Source organism: Pelmatolapia mariae, linkage group LG18, assembly GCF_036321145.2.
Source record: "Pelmatolapia mariae isolate MD_Pm_ZW linkage group LG18, Pm_UMD_F_2, whole genome shotgun sequence".
Taxonomy (NCBI): Eukaryota; Metazoa; Chordata; class Actinopteri; order Cichliformes; family Cichlidae; genus Pelmatolapia; species Pelmatolapia mariae.
The window spans coordinates 465216-486002 of NC_086243.1; the positions used below are offsets into that span (position 1 = coordinate 465216).

General features: G+C 42.5%; 1 long non-coding RNA gene across 1 annotated transcript; it reads right to left on the reverse strand.

Moving 5' to 3' along the window:
• Positions 1–8789: 8789 nt before the first annotated feature.
• On the reverse strand, positions 8790–15623 carry LOC135932190 (uncharacterized). Its single transcript, XR_010573319.1, has 3 exons — positions 14936–15623; positions 14569–14748; positions 8790–8962 (listed from the first exon to the last, which is right to left on the reverse strand). It is a non-coding gene; the product is annotated as an uncharacterized LOC135932190 (long non-coding RNA).
• Positions 15624–20787: the final 5164 nt, after the last annotated feature.

The following is a 20787-nucleotide window of genomic DNA, read 5'->3' on the forward strand; positions in this document are numbered from 1 at the left end:
ACTTAGATCAAAAACTCTTTCAAAAAGCTACTGAAAATAATGGGAAGCCCATCTGATAACCCAGCCATGGGGGAGCCACAGGCCAGTGAAGTCCCAGTGCCAGTCCTAAGCCCAGATAAATGGGGAGGTTTCCATCAGGAAGGACATCTGGTGTAAATTCTTGGCCAAATCAAACATGCGGATCATAAAGAATGGGGTTAACAACGACCACCTACAGCGTGCCAGTGCAAACTGTGCTACTGTTGCCTAAAGGCAAAGGAAGAGGAGAAAGAGAAGGCATGTTAGGAGGCAGGAAGAGGGAAGGAAAGAAGGAGTGAGAATTGTGGTAAAAGTAGGGACTTTGGTAAAAGAACGAATGCTGGCTGATATGATGGAGATAAAGAAGGTAGATATATCAGGTGTGCACGACACCAGGTGAAAAGAAGCGAGGCCAGGAGCACTCGGATTGGATCCAAGCAGTTCCACCATGCTGTAGACTGAACGAGAAATGGAGTACGGATAATCTCGAAGGAAGCAGATGTGGTAAAAGTACAGACATATACATATACTTGTGTTAAAGATACTCCAGTAAAAGTTAAAGTACTGATTCAACTTCTTTACTCAAGTAAAGGTGCAAAAGTACGTAAGACATTAAAAAGTAGCTCCTTGAAGGAAAATTCTACCACGTATTTTTATGCACAGCTAACTGGACCTTCTACTATATTAATACAGCAATAATATTAGTATATGAGAATACAAATGTTATTCAAATATAAATTCTAATGAATGTACTGAGCTTGACATAATTTTTTAGGACACAGCTGAATTCAACGAGACGTAGGCAGATGTTTCACAGCTATCTCGGCTGAGTTCCATTTTTCTACACTAACAGTATACTGTGTATTTCTTTATACTAGACAGCATGAAGTTGGTGTAATGATTGAATTCACTGAATGAATCTGAGCGTCATCAGCTTAAATTTAAATTAATCTTCTGCACTTGATGCAAGCCACCACAGCCACCAGTCCAACACAGTGCTTCACTGTGAATCCACCACATTCATGCAAGTTAACCTGTTTATCCTGCAGTAAGGAACTGAGCCAGAGTTTTCATGCAATATTTGAATAACACAGAGTTAGTAACTAACAATATTTCACAATATGAAAAACCACAATTTATCAAAACACATCAAAACTGTAATTAAAAATGATAACATTATATAAAATCTTTAAGTTTAGCTAAGATCTCTGCTTCCTCTCCTGTCCCGTCTTTCTTATCTTTCTCCTTCTCTGAGTGAAGCTTTCTTCCTTTTCTCTCACTGGACCTTTAGCTGGATGCTGACTACAAAATACAAACCCAGTTCAACCCCTGAGTATAAACGCTATGAATGAAAGCACTGAACCTAAAGTAATAAGTCTGTTGTGAAAATGTAAGGAGTAGAAAGTAGAGATAATCGTACTTCGTTACCACGCCTTCCCCCCAGCCACAGACTCCACACACAGGCTGCTGGAGCCTTTAGCTGTGCTGCACCTCTCCACTTCACCTTCATCAGCTAGACCCTTTGACTGTTTTCCCCAGCAATTTGTTGGGATTTATTTTTATCTGTAAGGCTAATATCTCATAATTAGCATCACATATTTGTGTTTCATTCTTTATTGCACACAGTGTATTGTAGAATAGTCTTGGATTCACTCGCACTGTTTTCTATAGACGTTAGTGTATAAAAGGGAGAAGCCTTTTCCTCTTACGAATGTGGCCAAGGCCATAAATCAGGAGATGCGATGCACTCTATATCTTCAACATGAGCCTGGAAATGCAGAGAGTCCCATCACTCTGGAAGACATCCTGCCTGGTTCCTGTCCCTAAAAAGATCAACCCGTCGACCCTCAGTGACTACAGGCCAGTGGCTCTGACCTCACATGTCATGAAGACGCTGGAGAGACTCATCCTGAAACATCTGCGTCTGCTGGTGGAGCCTTGGCTGGACCCCCTGCAGTTTGCTTATCAACCTCGTATCGGCGTGGAGGATGCCATCATCTACCTACTGGACCAGGCTTATTCTCATCTGGACATTGTTGGGAGCACTGTGAGGGTCATGTTCTTTGACTTCTCTAGTGCTTTTAACACGATCAGACCATCACTGCTGGGGAATAAGCTCACGGAAATGCAGGTGGACGCCCCACTGGTAGGTTGGATTACGGACTATTTAACAAGTCGACCACAGCATGTCCGACTGAAGAGCTGCCGCTCAGATAACATCCTGAGCAGCACAGGGGCGCCGCAGGGGACGGTCCTATCACCCTTCCTCTTCACCCTCTACACATCTGACTTCAGGTACAAGTCTCAGTCATGCCATCTGCAGAAATTCTCAGATGACTCTGCCATCGTGGGCTGTATCAGGGACGGACAGGAGGAGGAGTACAGGAGTGTGGTGGACAGCTTTGTCGAGTGGTGTGAGCTAAACCACCTACAACTTAACATCACAAAGACAAAGGAACTGATTATGGACTTTAGGAAGCAGGCTCCTCCTCCTACCCCTGTCACCATCAGAGGGGCTGATGTGGAGATCGTTGAGGACTACCGGTACCTGGGGGTACACTTGGACTGTAAACTGGACTGGACCAAGAACACCAATGCTATCTTCAAAAAAGGGCAGAGTCGGCTTTTCCTACTGAGGCGACTCAGGTCCTTCAATGTTGGTAGGAAAATGCTGACCATGTTCTATCACTCGGTGTTGGAGAGCGTCGTGTTCTTTGCGGCTGTGTGCTGGGGCAGTGGGGTGAAGACAGCTGATGCCAACAGGCTGAACAAACTGATTAAAAAGGCTGGTTCTGTCCTGGGTGTCAGACTTGAGAACCTGGAGGAGGTGTCTGAGAGGAGAATGCTAAAAAAGCTTCTTTGTCATCATGGACAACCCCTCCCACCCCATGCATGCCCCCATGATGGACCATCGGAGCAAACGTAGCAAAAGACTCATTGCCCCGAAATGCAGAGCTGACCGCCACAGGAAATCCTTTGTACCGGTGGCAATAAGACTTTTTAACTCTTCCTCACTCTGTAGGTGATTTTTCCTGAGACGATTACCTATGTTATTCTGTTCCCTCCCAGACTGTGCAATATTACCCAACAGTACTTATTGAATATTTGTTTCCATCCCCCCATCATACGCTGCTACTCCCTTTATTCTATTGCACAATACTTTGTCACTTTCTAGAATCGCCTGCACTGATAGTTAAGTTATTTATTCTCCAGGATATAGTTATGTATATTACTTCGTTAGAGTTATCCGATACTATGTCTTGCACTATCCTACTGTATATTACTGTACACTATTCTTATTGTATATATTGTATATCTTATATCTTATTCATCTGTTCCTCTGTCTCTCCTGCTGCTTTGAGCATGTACATGACAAAAGAATTTCCCTCGGGATAAATAAAGTTGTTCTTATTCTTATTCTTATTCTAACCCCATCTTTAGCTCTACAGGCCTGACCGGAGGGCAACAGGTGGTTGCCAGAGTAACGGGGCTGTTGCCTGCAAAAGGGTCATCTCCATATAAGCTGTGTCCCAAAACGTCGGCTGCATCCTCCGGAGGCCGCATTTGAAGGCCGATTACGTCACAACCAGGCGACGAAGGCTGTCCCAATTCGTCCACTCCTTCAAATGCGGCCGACAAATGTGTCCTTCATTTCCCCGAATTTGAAGGATGGGTCGGGTGTGTCCTTGGCGGCCCACCATATCCCAGAATTCATAGCGCGGCCCAGCCAAATTTCAGCTGCCAACAATGGCGGCCGCTACTAAGTTTTAAAATTAGTCTTATTAATCTTTCTGGGTCACAAAATAAACTTTTAACATATTTCCAGGTGAGAAAGTAGCTGTGTAAATTACAAATATCTGCTTGGTTTATCAAGAGATCGTATATTTGCAAAAGTGCGCCGACGTTTTCGGAGACGTCTGTTACCTACCCACTCGATAGCAAGCCGGGGGGTTCAATGGTCACTCCAGCCGGCGAGAGCAGCGGACTCCCAGCTTCATCGTTTTTAGACCCCCGCTCTTTCGCTACTCAGGTTAAACATGATATATAAGTCACGCGGATAACTTAAAATTGTAATTGTTTGCCTTTTTTCAGTGTTTTATTTGTTCCGGAGTAAATCGGTTTGGCTGAGATCAAAGTTATTAGATTATTAGATTAAATAAAACTTTATTAATCCATCGGGTGGGTTCCTCCGGGATTTTCACACAGCTGAATAAACGTCAAACAGAAAACTGATTAAACAGAAGAGTGAGACGGTCGAGAATTTACGCCAGTGTCCTGTTATATTTTAGATAGCAAGGAGCAGACGGCTGAGTTTATTAAACTCCACCGAGACAGCGGTGACGCAAATCTGAAGGCTAGACCGTCGCATTTCACAACCTCGCACTTCTGGCCTTCTCGGTCTTCGAAGGACCCGGCCCATGTAGACCGCGAAGGCCGGGTCCTCTGAAGGATGCAGCCGACGTTTTGGGACACAGCTATAGAGAGATGTCCAGAGAAGTGCAGAAGAAGAAACGTGAGCTGATATCAGACCTACGGCCACCCTCGACCGATTCTACCAATCATGTTAACATTGTGTTTGCTGACTGGGCGTGGTGCTCTGTGTTCGTTTGGGTCTCCTGAGCCCGCAGAGAGACACAGCAGCCTTTGTCTCTGAGCCAGAGAGAACGAGGTTCATGTAAAACAATTTGCAGTTCTAATTGTTTGATAATAAATTATGAAAACTTATAATTGCAGCATATTTGTCTTCTCTCTCTCATACAAAACCCCCCAACAATATCACCTATAACCCTGTTTTAAGTAAATGTTATACATTCATAATATTCCTGGATTTTAAATATCCTATAATACTGGAATTGTTGTTAATTTTGTGAAAGAGGAATTCTGGAGTGAGTTGGATGAGGTGGTAGATGGGTGCCCAGTGTGGACAGACTGGTGTTCTGAGCAGACGTCAGTGGACGTGTAGATGAAGGGAACAGAGATGAGGAGGAGGTGCTGGATTGGTAGGGTGTTAATGAGAGAGATGAAGAAGAACAAATGTTGGTAAATTTTCAAAAAAAAGGATGGAAATAACTGGTGAATATGCACTCTAAGAAGAGGGATGCACACAGGGTGACATAACAGAGAGGAGCAAGGTGCACGCAGGTGGACTACATTTGATGCAATCGAAACTGCTAAGTGGCGTCAGGGGAGGATGTAGCTTGGCAGCACCAGATGTGGGATAACTTTGTTATGTGGGAGTGAGTGAAAGCCGAGGTAAGGATTAGAAGAATATATCTCCCCCTGACGTAGCATTTGTGTTGTACATCATCAATCTCCGGTTGTGACAGCAGTTGCTTGTTTTGTATGTAGGAACACTGAGCTAAGAGTAGTTTCACCATCAGTCTGGATGTTGGGTATCAAAGATTCCAGAGTCCCATATCCTCTTCATGTCGCCCCTTCTGCTGGGGCTACTTCCATAGCAGCATTTCAACAGTGCCATGTTCTCATCTCTTGCCCACTTTTGCCTTCTTGTTCCAGTAGCACCACTTCTCATCAATGTGTCCTGTTTTCCCAACACGTGACATGGACCTTGTTAATCCGGGTGACATCCGAGGCAGTAAGTCCTCAGATGGATAGAAACTGCAGGATGACACGACCTCAGCATCAGGACCACTCCCAGTGTTAACATAGCGTGTCTGACAACTGTGTCTTTAATCCACAGAGGGCTCTGTTATCCTTGTAGAGAGAGATGACTGTCTCCATTGTTTCAGTAACTGGAACACAAGTGAAGACAGACCGAACATCACGAGTAGTTTCATCTACCTCCATGATATCGCTCTCTTCTCCACAAAATTCAACAAAGAAGATTGTGTTTGGAGCCGTCTACCAATGGGCCAAGTACCAAAGCCAAAAACTTTGAGATATTGTGTATATTTTTCCTTTCCTGGGGAAGCTCTTGGTGGCGTTGTCACTTGGTGTTCACTCTCTCTGCGGTAGAGCATCACTTCCTGTTCCTGCTCAAACACAGTGGTGTTTCTGAGTAGCTTATCTGCATAGCAATTTAATTAAAAACTTTTAGATACATTCTTTTTTCATAGTATAATCTTCACATGTTTCATCCGAAGCACACTTTCTGTGTACTTAGGGTTGCCAACTCCCTGAAAAATAAATAAGGGACACCTCGTGGCCAGGGCCGGGCGACCCATTTGTCTTCACCCTTCCCAGTGTGGTGAATTTTGTAGCTCTTTTTTTTGTGTGTGAAATTGTTTTTTTAACCATTTGACTTGAATTTGATTTAAGTAGATGCATATTCTTTGTGATATGACCATATGGGAAACAAATGATCATTTAGCCATTTATTTTTAGCTCAAAATGACAACATTAACACAATAAAACAGGTCTCTTTCTTAAACAGAAGCCTGTCATGCTTAACTTTTGAGAATATAAGTAAATCTTTCTTTAAAAGAACTCTGTCCTGCTTAACTTAAAATTATATAAATTAATAGAAAACAATAGAACGAAAAACATTCTTGTAACAGTGCACATTTAGTGCATTTAGTACAATTGGCTTCAGTTGAGGTATTATTTCAGCTTTTCTAATGCTAATCAGCTGCTGCCGTTTGTAAGCCCGCTTGTTGCCATGATTACGCATCATAACTCATCATCATTATTCATCTATGTAATACTTTTATGTATTAGTCATCTATTTGTTGTAATAATCTATCCTTGCAGTTGTTTATTACACAAAATAAATGATATTATCACACTTCTGGCCACATAGCGCTGATATTCACTGCACATGCCCATATTAACCTTAACCAGAGGGTTTAAAAAAAACAAACCAGTGTTTACATACCATATCTGCTTCTGCCGTGGCCTGGTGGACAAAAAATTGGTTAAGGGTTCCCCGAGCTTTCACACCCCTCATGTTCTTCATGTGCCCACCATTAGAAGCATGCCTATGGAAAAAGTGCGCCGGCACACAGTGCAGTGCGCTTTATAGGTGTTATCGTGCACTTTTCCAGCCAGGTGTTTTCCTTTTCCCATTCCTCCCTGTGCTTTTGCAGCCTTTTTTTTTCTTTGCTGGAACAAACATTGCTGGTCTAATGCTGGGCTCACACTGTGCGATTTTTGGCCCATTTTGAGCTGATTTTTGAGTCGTGCGATCGTTTTGGTGATCAGCCCGATTTTGGCCTTCATCGTGCGTCGTGCATCGTGTAGTATACGTGGGGTACGTGCTCACGCGCAAACACGTAAACACGGCTGTGCAGCGTGTGATCTAGACACAAGTGATGGAGGCACAACTTGTAGAACTTTGGAAAGCTCATCCGAGCTCATGCGACTGAATAAATCGCACAGTGTTTGCCCAGTTTGTTTCCCTGTTGGCCATGCTTCTTGTTGTGGTCATCTGTTGTCTTCCGGTATTTTCTCCGCAAGCGACCTTTCCTCGACCAATGAGATAAGCGGTAATCTGAATTGTCATACTCGAATTGTCATAAGTGTCAGCTCATTGGTCACAGAGCAGGAGAGGGGCTGGGAATTATGTTTTCAAACAAAGCGTTAATTCCATTAACATTTATAGACTACTTTTGATTCTCACTGTATTACGGGACAAAGTGCGTCCCTTATTAGCTCAATACGGGACGTGTACTTTTGTTTCTAAATACGGGACGGTTCCGTTTTTTAAGGGACGGTTGGCAACCCTATGTGTACTCACTACCTAATCTATAGCCAAAGTATTCACTCACTGTGTCTTTACTGTTTCGCTAGCTTAGCTTAGCTTGTAGCCAACTCGTTAGCAGCATGGCCTCTTCACCTGTCCCTCCTGCACTTTCCTGCTCATTGTGTCAGATGTTTAGTTACTCCTCGGCCTCCTTTAGCAGTAATGATACCTGTAACAAATGTAGCATATTTGCAGCTCTGGAGGCCAGGATTACTGAATTGGAGACTCGGCTTCGCACCCTTCATTCACCCGTAGCTAGCCAGACCCCTGTAGCTGGTGCAGCCAAGGATAGCATCCTAGATAGCAAATATTCACTGAAACAATGTTAAATCAATATCAGGCTATTCTATTGAATCAACGTTGAAATCTGATATTGTTTTAACGTCACTTTTGCACCCTCTGTTAATGTTGAAACAATGTTAGTCTGATATTGAATCACTGTTGAACTCTGATGTTGATTTCCATCACTTTTGAACCCTTGGTTACTATTGAAACAATAAAATCATGATTAAAACTAAACAGTACTTAATAGGCATTTCTATCAAAACTAAACCACTGCAAATTACATCAATACTTAAAACAGCAAAAAAGACAATTGTCTTTTTTACACCTATATTTATACCCACACTCTATACCCATACTCCATACTGGTACTCAGGTATATTATTACTTGTCATTTCTGTTTGTTAAAAAAACAAAAAACAAAATAAAAAAAAGCCCCAACTATTTATTTATTACTTAAAAAAACCCCGTTTATTTTATTATTATTTGTTTGTTTATATCATTATTTTTGTTTCTTTTCACTCCGGGATCGTGTGTACATAATTTCGTTCCACCTCATGTTAACGTGATGCGACTGACAAATAAAGCTCCTTGAATCCTTGTGTATGATCCACAAACAGGATACCCTTTATATGCTGGACATTATCTTACAATTTGTCATGTCCATAATAATAGCCCTATAATATGAAGCATCTGGCATTATGCAATTAAAAAATGACAGAAATCTCTATATCAATAACAAAGTAATTTATTATATGAAAAAGGTTCTTTGTTACATGTATTAGGTCCAAGTCAGTTTTTTTGTTTTTGTTTTGTTTTTGTTTTTTTGTTTTTTAAATGTTTACTCCGGTATCGGGCATCCTGCACCACCTATCCGATCTGGAGCATAGCGGAGACATTTCTGCACTGCTTGGGGAAAGGCAAACTCAGAAACAGCGTTTACCTGTCGAGTCAGGCCATCTAGGACAAAAACAAAAAGAAGAAGAAAAAAAGACCAAATTAGAGCTTAAATATGAATAACCTCTTGTCAATTGTCTTCAGCAGGGAGAAAGCATCTAAACTAGGAGGCTGATTAATATGAAAGTCACAAGGCAGAAATCAGCAAACTGCTGCTTCACCGATTCCCAAAAAGACATTAGTTGAATAGCTCAAAGCCTAATTTACAAAAGTCACATAACCTTTAAGAACTTGCCATTGCTTCATTTGCCTCCGGTCATTGCAGAGTTGCTATTGCGTTGTTCATCTCATCTATGTTGTTAAATGGCTAATCCAGAGGCAATACCCTGGCATCAACAGGTTCAGTGCTGCAGGATTAACGGAAGGCTCTGAACATTTTTTATAAATAAATAACTGCAAAGTGGGGTGCGGGGTGAGACCGCTGTTGACCCGGCTGAGGCTGTGTCTATAGTGCGGGGTGAGACCGCTGTTGACCCGGCTGGAGCTGTGCCTCCAGCGCGTGGTGAAACTGCCCTATCTGGAGAACACGCTATGTCTTGGGTGTAGAGTGTGTTGTTGCCTCGGGGGAAGGAGGGGTGGAGGAGCAGCAGAGCAGGACGCCTGCTGGTTGTTATGGTAACGACGTGAATGACATGGAGTGTGATTCTGACTCTGATAATGTTTCTGTAGCAGACAGTGTCTCTCAAAATGCAGATTTGTATTCTTTGGAGGAAATTGTTGCTTTTCTGGATGACATCTTTGGTAAAAAAGGTGAATGTTAGGGAATATTTCCCTGATGTTGAGAAATTCATTCGGTCAGCTATGACTCTTCAGAAAGTTGTGGGGTTGGACTTTCTGGATGGTAAAAAGCGTTATCGCCTGAAGAAACATGTTACTGGTCTGAGGAAACAGTTAAAGCGTCTGAATCGATAGAGAAAATGAAGATTTACGATAAAATGTTATGATCATACAACACTGGGTGTTTCATCTCTGCTGGGTTTTTCTGTTTGCTTTCTTGATGCTTCCTCTTATGTGCAGGGGTTGAGGGTGGCCTCCTTGAATGTGAATGGGTGCAGGGATGCAAATAAAAGAGCCTTACTAGCTGAGGTGATCAAACAGAAGTTTAGATATAGTCTTTCTCCAAGAAACACATACTGACAGTTTAAATTAAATAGACTGGGATCTGTGGTGGGGAGGGCAGCAGTTTCTTAGCCATGGGACAAATTTTAGCGTAGGAGTTGCTATTTTATTTTCTCCTTCTCTAAATGCGAATATTTCTTCTAGCATAGAGATGGTAAAGGGCAGAGTCCTTTTGGTGAAGGCTGAAATTGAAGGTTATATTTTTACTTTTGTTAATGTCTATGCACCAACCTTAGGGTCTGAGCGTGAGATTTTGTTTAAAACCTTAAAAGAAAAATTAAGTGGTGCTGCTCAAGGGGACTGTGTTGTGTTGGGTGGGGACTGGAATTGTTGTCTTGACTTTACTTTGGATAGGACTGGGGCGGAGCCGCATCTTCAGTCATCTTCTGCTTTAACAGATGTCCTACGGAAAATTTACTTGGTTGATGCGTGGAGAATGAAGCATTCCTCATCCAGGCAGTATACCTGGGTGAAAGTGACTGATGGCAGGATTAGTGCAGCGAGATTAGACAGGTTTTATGTGTCTGTTTCATTTACTGCTCGAATTATTAACTGTCAGTGTTTTCCTGTTGTTTTTACAGATCATCGCTTAGTTTTAATGGAGCTGTTTCTATCTACCACCAGCAAATCCAAATCTTTTTGGCGGTTTAATATAAAATTATTGCATGATCGGATATTCTGTGACAATTTTAGGTTTTTTGGGGATTACTGGAGATCAAGGAAGGGTGATTTTAATTCCCTTACTCAATGGTGGGAGATAGGAAAGGCCCAAATTCGGGTGTTTTGTCAGCAATATAGTTTTAATTTGACAGCCAATATCATGGGAACTGTGCAGGCACGTGAAAAGGAGATAACGCATATGGAGACCGTCTCTGGTTCACAGTTAGGTCAGCAGAATAATGACTGTCTACATTCTAAAAGGCAAGAGCTTAACCATTTTTTACATGAGAGAGCTAAAGGAGCTTTGGTTCGAGCACGTTTCACCAGACTCCAGGACATGGACGCTCCAACCACATTTTTCTTTAATTTGGGAAAATCTGTGGTCCAGAGAAAGCAAATGGTGTGTCTTCAGCTTTCGGATGGAAAGGTGACCACAGATCCGGCTGAGATGAGAAGGCATGCAGTGGCCTTTTACACGGACTTGTTTAGTGCGGATAGCTGTGATGTGGACTCTGCTTCGGACCTTCTGCAGGGGCTTCCTCAGCTGAGCCCAGGGGATCGGGACGTTTTGAACAGGGATATAACCTTGGATGAGCTGTCTGCGGCGGTGTCTCAGATGGCTTCAGGCAAGGCTTCAGGCAAAGCTCCAGGAATAGATGGTTTACCATCAGACTTTTTTAAGCACTTCTGGAGTCTTCTGGGTCGGGACCTACTGGACGTGTTTAAGGAATGTTTTATAGAAGGGATACTTCCAGCTTCCTGCAGGCGTGCAGTTATCTCTCTCATACCAAAGAAGGGAGATTTAACCCTTCTTAAAAACTGGAGACCAGTGGCCCTTTTATGTGCTGACTACAAGATTCTTTCCAAGGTTTTATCGAACAGACTGAAAATGGTCATTGAACTGTTGATTGGTGTAGATCAATCTTACTGTATTCCGGACAGGTCTATGATTGATAACTTATTTTTAATGAGAGATGTGTTTGATATTTGTGACGTGTACAATGCTAAAGTTGGCATCGTTTCTATTGATCAGGAGAAGGCTTTTGACCGTGTGGACCATGATTTTCTTTTTTCCACCTTGAAGACCTTTGGTGTTGGGCAGGGGTTTCTGACTTGGGTGAAGCTGTTGTATAGCGATGCTTGCTGTGTTGTGAAGGTGGGAGGAGGGTTGAGTTGTCCTGTGCCGGTTCGGAGAGGGATTAGACAAGGTTGCCCTATCTCTGGACAGCTTTATAGCATCGCTATTGAGCCTTTTCTCTGTAGACTGAGGAGCAAGTTGAAGGGTTTCTCTTTGCCAGATCTGGCTCAGAGCCCTCCTGTCGTTGTGTCAGCATATGCTGATGATGTTAATGTTTTTATTACGGATCAAAGGGATGTGCAGGAATTGAAGGAATGTCTGGTTTTGTATGGAAACGCTTCCTCAGCTAGGGTTAATTGGGATAAGAGTGAGGCCTGTTTGGTGGGGCAGTGGAATTTGTCGAGTATTCCCAAGCTTCCTGGGAACCTTTGCTGGGGTCAAAGGGGTATTAAAACTCTTGGGGTTTACTTGGGGAGTGATGACTTTGTGAAGCAGAACTGGGAGGGAGTGCGGGAAAAGGTAAGCTGTCTAAATGGAACCGGTTGCTCCCCTACCTGTCCTACAGGGGTAGAGTTCTGATAGCTAACAATCTAGTTGCCTCATTTTTATGGCACAGATTACTTGTTTTAGTGCCACCACCCGGTCTTCTGAAAGAGGTGCAGCGGCTTCTGGTGAAGTTTGTCTGGTCAGGACAGCATTGACTTCGTGCGGCAGGCCTGTATCTTCCTGTAGCGGAGGGGGGACAAGGCCTAATAGATGTTTTGTCCAGAACAGCAACCTTTAGACTACAGACGGCACAGAGGCTGCTGTATGGCTGTGGTCACAGCTGGATGACTTCTGCTCATTTGCTGCTTAGGAGAGCGGGCCGGCTTGGATTGGATAAACACCTCTTTCTTCTGAAGTTGGATCAAGTGGATCTGTTTGGACTTGTGCCATTTTACAGCTCGGTGGTTAACGCCTGGTGGGCGCTGAAGGTCGCACGTACTCCTGACCCCAGACCTGGGATGTGGCTTTTTGAGGAGCCGCTGTTTTTTAATGACTTTTTTCCCAGCACTGTATTTTCTTCTGCTACAATAAGGACCAAGTTTGTGGAGGCTGGCATTATCAAACTGGGTCATCTTACAAGGATGTCAATGGGTGCACTTGGTGGTGTCACAGGCATTAAGTCCTGCAGAGTGCTGGAGAGAATTATGGAGGAAATTTGGCAATCTCTGTCGCCATCACTGAGAGACTTTGCTGGAGATCGTGTCCTAGCTGATCAATGGGCTGATGACAGCGAATATGTTTTTCCTTCATTGATGGTCAGTCCTGCCTTTGAGGAGCAGCCTGAGGGGAGTGGCTTGCTTCTCTCCCTGGGGACACCAGTGCTGGATAGTTTCAGCTCTTGTGGGAAGAAGCAGCTTTATTTATGCTGTGTTAAGGTGCTGAATTTCCGCTCTCTGGTTGGAATCAGGGAGTCAAAATGGACTGAGTTTTTTGGTTCAGATTCTATCCCTGAAGGCAGGTGGGGGGTCGTGTATAAGCCTCCTGTTGAAAAGCGGATGGCTGACCTCCAGTGGAGGATTGTACATGGAGCAATAGCCACAAAAAGACACAGAGCCCACCTGGACCCAAGCACCGGGGAGGGTTGTCCTTTTTGTTCAGAAAGGGAGACGCTGGAGCACTTACGGTGTGTTCACACCGAACGCGATAGATGCGAGCGAAAATGCCCCAAACGCCCCTAATTTGATGCGTGCACATTCGCACCGCGACGCGTGTCCAACAGAAATCCATCGCGCCTCAAAATTGCATATTTTGACGCGCGTGAACCGGAAATGTGGGAGGAAGTTGTGCCAGACGGTATCATTGCTAGATGGCAGCTGTCGAGCTAGCATTTGAAGAGAGAGTCTCCCTTCTCTATTTACTGTGGAGAGCAGAGCAGCGGCGTTAAGGACGTCCTCGCCGTACCTGGGTCCGGTCCTCCAGAGGTGTGAGCAGTTTGGTGAGTTTCACCACTTGCTCCAGGAGCTGCGCCTGGATGACGGCCGATTTTAGCGATATCACCGTCTTTCACTCGCCCAGTTTGAGGACCTGCTGTCCCGCATCGGTCCCAGAATCGGCCGCCTAAACACCAACTACAGGCGCTCAATCCCACCTGCAGAGCGCCTGTCCATCTGCCTGAGGTTAGTAAAAGTGTTTAATAAGGTAGTCCTTTATTGATACCTGTGCTAATATATGCTAAACCATCCGTTTATACACTGCTAACATGGCTGTGGTATGCTAACAGTGAATGCCGTCAGTGTTTACTGATAGCAAACTGTGGTACGGAGACGACTGTTTATAATATTTCTAGTGATTCTCAAAAGGTCTCATCAAGTCCCGATTTAATTCGATTTATGCTGTTATCAGTGTTTGCAATGATAGCATGGCTGTGGTGTCTATCAGTGTATGCTCTCCGTGTTTGCTGATATCAAACTGGTATGAGGCCCACTGTTGGTAATCTTTGTAGTGATACTCGCTCCTTTGTTTTATTTAGTTCTGGTTTAATTCTAAAATTCTATTAACAAGTTTGCCCAAACTTTTGCATCCCACTGTATTAGTATATTTTGTCATTAGTATAATATGAAATAAATTCTACGTGTCAAGTCGTGTGCCAACATTTGCTGTGTAGTAGAACTGAGACATTAGTCATTATAAAAATTTATTTGAAATAATATTAAAATTCTCAAACAGAAAAACATTAAACATAAATATATAAAATATAAGTATTTACAGAGAGACAGGAATAAAAAGGACCCAGCTGCTCTCCAGAGCAGGAACAAGGCTGAGGAGGAAATGCTCCATTGGAGACTGGCGTGGCCTCTTCAGGAACTCCAGGATGGCCAGCTCCACCGCCGATGGACCGTCCTGGGACCAGTCCCTCATCTGCCTCGGAGCTGTCCTCCTCTGGGGCCTGTAAAACAGCACAAAACACAAAGAAATGAGAAGGCTGATGCTAGATTTTAATTTCAACATTGAAAAAAAAAAAACAGGATATAATCAGATTGGTTGTAGATATTTAGTAAAGGTGATCACAAAGGAATCCCACCGAGTAAAAAGCTATCAGTGCGTGCTGTACATCTGATGCTACAATTACATACCTGTGGGTGCAGCAGCAGGAGCTCAGGGACTGGGGAGCCAGGAGAAGCAACAGGGGATGCTCTGCTGCAGAATCAGCTGGTTCTATCAAGACAATATTAAATGTTAACAGGTTTTAAACAATAGTCATAGAGAAAGTATATACAGTGGTCCCTCATTTATTGCAGCAGGGGTTGTCAGAATAACTAGCCCCTCACCACACACTTTATACACTTTTTTCCCCACACACATGAACATTAGTCACAGTTCTCACAAGTTGATTCTCAAAGTGCAAACCTTTGTAGATTGCAAAACGTAAAAGTATTATTATGCCGTGTTTTGTCTTCGTCTGCCTGCCACTTTTGTGCATCTTTTTCCCTCGCGGTGCAGGTGTCTATTTCCGAATGAGGGTCATAGTTATGGGTGTTTTTGTGCTGTTTTATCTATTGGACGTGATGGTTATCAAAACAAAACATGATAAATTTGACAAGCGCAGGAGACACGACACGGAGAAGATTTGTCAATCAGGCTGCAGAATGCAATGCTGTACGGTGCAAAAAAAATAAATAAATAAATCAGCGAAAAAGTGAGGCAGTGACGGATGAGCGGGACCACTGTGTGCTGTTTATTAATAAACAAAATATATTCCTATATGACAACATGCATAAAAGCAGAACGGTATTTGTACATCAGTGGGAAAATACTTGTGTCAAGCCAAACTCCAGTTCGAGACTTGCAGTCAAGCCAGCCTCCAGTTTATTTTCTGTTCCCTGTGTATTCAAAGTATTACGGGAAGGGATGTGGAAACCGGATTTCAAAATAAAAGCCAACTTCAAGTGAATTAACAGATATGTTAAGAACATAATAACATATAATTTAGGCTTTTTTCTTTAGTCTGATTTTACCTTTCAAAGTAATGGCCCTTTGAAATTGCAGATATTTGACTTAATCTTCTAACGATTCAAAATGCTCAAAAATGGAAAGTTCTTGTTTCCACAGGGTAATTTCACTTTAGATCAACAGTATACAACCCCATAGTGATACCATATCAATATCAAGTCATTCTGATGTTGCCTTCCAAAATAAAGGCCTTTTCAAATTGTCCATAATTGACCTAACTTTCAGTGATTTCAAAATGCTCTAAAATGGAAAATTGCTGTTTCCACAGGGTAATTCCACTTTAGATCAACAGTATACAACCCCACAGTGATACCATATCAATATCAAGTTATTCTGATGTTGCCTTCTTAAATAAAGGCCTTTTCAAATTGCCCATATACGACCGACCCTTTTAATGATTTCAAAATGCTCTAAAATGGAAAATCCCTGTTTCCACAGGGTAATTCCTCCTTAGATTACCCTGTGGAAACAGGAATTTTCCATTTTAGAGCATTTTGAAATCATTAAAGGAGTCGGTCAAATATGGGCAATTTCTAATTGCTGTGGGTGGATAGTGTTGATACAAAATGCAACTACTCTTTGGAAATATGACTTTTGCTTTTAAGAGCATTCTGAAGTCATTGAAAGAGTAGTTCAAAAATCAAAATTCACAGGGCTTTTACTTTGAAATCCAAAATAAGATGGCTTTGATATTGACAGGGCGCTAATAGTGTACAAGCCTAAATTATTTGTTATTATGTTCTTAAAATATCTGATAATTCACTCGAAGTTGGCTTTTATTTTGAAATCCGGTTTCCACATCCATTCCCGTAATACTTTGAATAGACGGGGAACAGAAAACAAACTGGAGGCTGGCTTGACTGCAATGCTGGAATTGGAGGCTGGCTTGACACCAGTGGGAAAATAGCGGTGGCTTGCTAGCTTTTGTGCGGCTTCCTCGGATCAGTGAAAAATTTCAAAAGAGAAATGAATGAACTTACCAGGTTGCCCGATCTCTTCACATTTCTTCCTCCAAGCTCGGTCCTTTATATTCCTGTCTCGGTACACAAAGCAGCTGGTGTCGTACAGCTCCGGGTTGTTTGCTATGGCGTTGATTAGCCTTCCCTCCATTGAAGAATGAAGGGCTTTGGCTGGATCTGCCCCTTTGACCTAGGTTACAGCCACGTCACCAGGCTCCTGATTGGTTGTCGCGGCGCGATTTGACGCTGGAGTTCAGATTTTTCCAACTCAACAAACACGCGTATGCACAAAATGCAACACAAAAACTGATGCGCGTGGTTTTATTCGCGAGTCAAACGCGCCAGACGCGGTACACTGACGCCCGTTTCACGCGTTTTCGCGAGGCAAATCTGCTTCCGAATTTTCGCGGGACCCGCAATCGCGTGTCATCGCGCTTTTTCCATTGACTTTACATGTAAACCTGACGCTCTGGCCGCCTCTATCGCGTTCGGTGTGAACACACCTGTTGTCCGCGGCTAGTGGGTTTATTTTCTTTGTTGCAGGAGTGGGTGGAATCTCTGGGGGAGACTTTCTCTGTACCTTTGTTTGTTTTTGGCCCTAAGTATTCAGTGCAGAAAAGACACCTTGGTTCTGATTAATTTTTTGTTTGGCACAGCCAAGCTGGCAATATGGAAGACTAGGAAGAACCAGATGCTAGGTCAGCGTTGGACTGATGTTGTGCAGAGTCTAAAGGGCCTGTTGGCATCCCGTCTGAGAGTAGAGCATGCTTTTTACTCTCTGACTAATAGTCTGGACTCCTTTGATACTATGTGGGGGATTGGACGGGTTTTGTGTTCAGTAGGAGCAGATGGGACACTTGTTCTTAACTTTTAAGTGTGTGTGCTGGGTACCTTAGTTAATGGTTAATGTACAATGAATGTTACTGACTATGTGGTAGCATTTTTGTATTAGTTTTTTGTTTTTGTTTGTTTGTTTGTTTTAATTCTGTGTAAATAAAGTTGTGTGAAAAGTCTATGTATATCTATATCTATATCTATCTATAGATAGATATAGAGATATATATAGGTATCTCTCTCTCTCTCTCTCTCTCTCTCTCTATATATATATATATATATATATATATATATATATATACATATATACGCACGTGCACAAACACACACACACACACAACACTACATCATACATGATAACCTGTACTGTCACACGTGGGGCCTGGGCCTTTTATTTTGGAGGTTACTCATCATCAGAGTCTGTAACTGTATAAGAGATTTGGTCTAAAAGAAAACAAAACATTAGTTTTGAACTGCACTGTGTTTTTTTTGCTTATTTTGCCTTAAGTTACAGTAAAATTTACAACATCACACAAAAATGGTTAAAAACTAACAATAATTTGAAGACACGAGTATCTTACTTGTTTATGGATGGATTGTACTTTCCTGATCTGAAATGAGAAAACGAAAAAAAGAACAATGTCAATAAAAAAAAACATGATATTCAAGATAAGTTCCAGGCAGGGAAGATTCATTATTAAAGTCACAGAAACGGACAGCCACGTGATCGTTAGGCCTCAGGGGACTCTTTCACGTGTTTATAAATGGAAGTGGTGCGGTCAAATCTTCAAATGTAACACACTCATTGTACACATTTGTAGAGGCAACTTTACGTTTTTGGATCATATTGCACACATTTGTAAATCTTTTGAGGGAATTAACTCTGCATACAGCAGCCATAGAGCGAGAGTCGGGGCACACGGTGGGCAAGCCGACTGCAGGGTTAACAAAAGAGCCCTTGTAGCTTTATAACGGAAAGACATGAATGTATGACATGAACATGTTTTCTTTGTTCAGAGTTGTTATTGTCTGTCAGTTGTCTTCCAGGGGCCAGAGCAGGCGACATTGAAGGAAATTTAAAACTGCTGGCTAAGGGTAAACGTAAATACAGTAAGATCATAATTCACGTCGGCAGTAATGACACCCGGTTACGCCAATCGGAGGTCACTAAAATCAATATTCAATCGGTGTGTAACTTTGCCAAAACAATGTGGGACTCTGTAGTTTTCTCTGGTCCCCTCCCCAATCAGACCAGGAGTGACATGTTTAGCCGCATGTTCTCCTTAAATTGCTGGCTGTCTGAGTGGTGTCCCAAAAACGATGTGGGCTTCATAGATAATTGGCAAACCTTCTGGAGGAAACCTGGTCTTGTTAGGAGAGACGGCATCCATCCCACTTTGGATGGAGCAGCTCTCATTTCTAGAAATATGGACCAATTTATTAAACCCCCCAAAATATGACTATCCAGAGTTGGGACCAGGAAGCAGAGTTGCAGTCTTACACGCCTCTCTGCAGCTTCTCTCCTCCTGCTACCCCCCCAAAAACCCATCTCCATTGAGACTGTGTCAGCTCCCAAACAGACAAAAAACAAACTAAAAACCAGCAATAAAAAACTTAAACATAAAAAATCACAAAGAAAGAACAATACAGTATCCACATCTGAACCAAAGAGTAAAACAGTGAAATGTGGATTATTAAATATTAGGTCTCTCTCCTCCAAGTCTCTGTTAGTACATGACTTAATAATTGATCAACAAATCGATTTCCTCTGCCTTACAGAAACCTGGTTGCAGCAGGATGATTATGTTAGTTTAAATGAATCAACACCCCCGAGTCATTCTAACTACCAGAAACCTCGAAGCACAGGCCGAGGGGGCGGTGTGGCAGCAATTTTTCACACCAGCCTATTAATCAACCAAAGACCCAGACAGACTTTTAATTCATTTGAAAGCCTGATGCTTAGCCTCGTCCACCCCAGCTGTAAAACTCAGAAACCAGTCTTACTTGAAAACTAAGGCCTCAAATCCGAAGTCCCTGACTCCGTGGTATAATTCTCAAACACGTAGCCTAAAGCAGATAACTCGTAAGCTGGAGAGGAAATGGCGTGTCACAAATTCAGAAGATCATCATTTAGCCTGGAGAAATAGTTTGCTGCTTTATAAGAAAGCCCTCTGCAAAGCCAGAACATCTTACTATTCATCACTGATTGAAGAAAATAAGAACAACCCCAGGTTTCTCTTCAGCACTGTAGCCAGGCTGACAAACAGTCAGAGCTCTGTTGAGCCAACCATCCCTTTAACGTTAACCAGTAATGACTTCATGAACTTCTTCAGAAATAAAATTTTAATCATTAGAGAAAAAATTACCAATAATCATCCCACAGATGTAATATTATCTACAGCTGCTTTCAGTACCATTGATATTCATTTAGACTCTTTTTCTCCAATTGATCTTTCTGAGTTAACTTCAATAATTACTTCCTCCAAACCATCAACGTGTCTTTTAGACCCCATTCCTACAAAACTGCTCAAAGAAGTCCTGCCATTAATTAATGCTTCAATCTTAAATATGATCAACCTATCTCTAATAATCAGCTATGTACCACAGGCCTTCAAGCTGGCCTTCTTATGAACCTTCCTTTCATATCTTCCTTTCTTATGGCCTCTGACAGTGGACTCATCTCTGTGCTTGTCCTGCTAGACCTCAGTGCAGCGTTCGATACTGTTGACCATAATATCCTATTAGAGCGATTAGAACATGCTGTAGGTATTACAGGTACTGCACTGCAGTGGTTTGTATCATATCTATCTAATAGTCTCCAGTTTGTTCAAGTAAATGAAGAGTCCTCTTCACACACTGAGGTTAATTATGGAGTTCCTCAGGGTTCAGTGCTAGGACCAATTCTATTTACATTATACATGCTTCCCTTAGGCAGCATCATTAGAAGACATAGCATACATTTACACTGCTATGCAGATGACACCCAGCTCTATCTATCCATGAAGCCAGATAACACACACCAATTAGTTAAACTGCAGGAATGTCTTAAAGACATAAAGACCTGGATGGCCGCTAACTTTCTGCTTCTTAATTCAGATCAAACTGAGGTTATTGTACTCGGCCCTGAAAATCTTAGAAATATGGTATCTAACCAGATTCTTACTCTGGATGGCATTACCTTG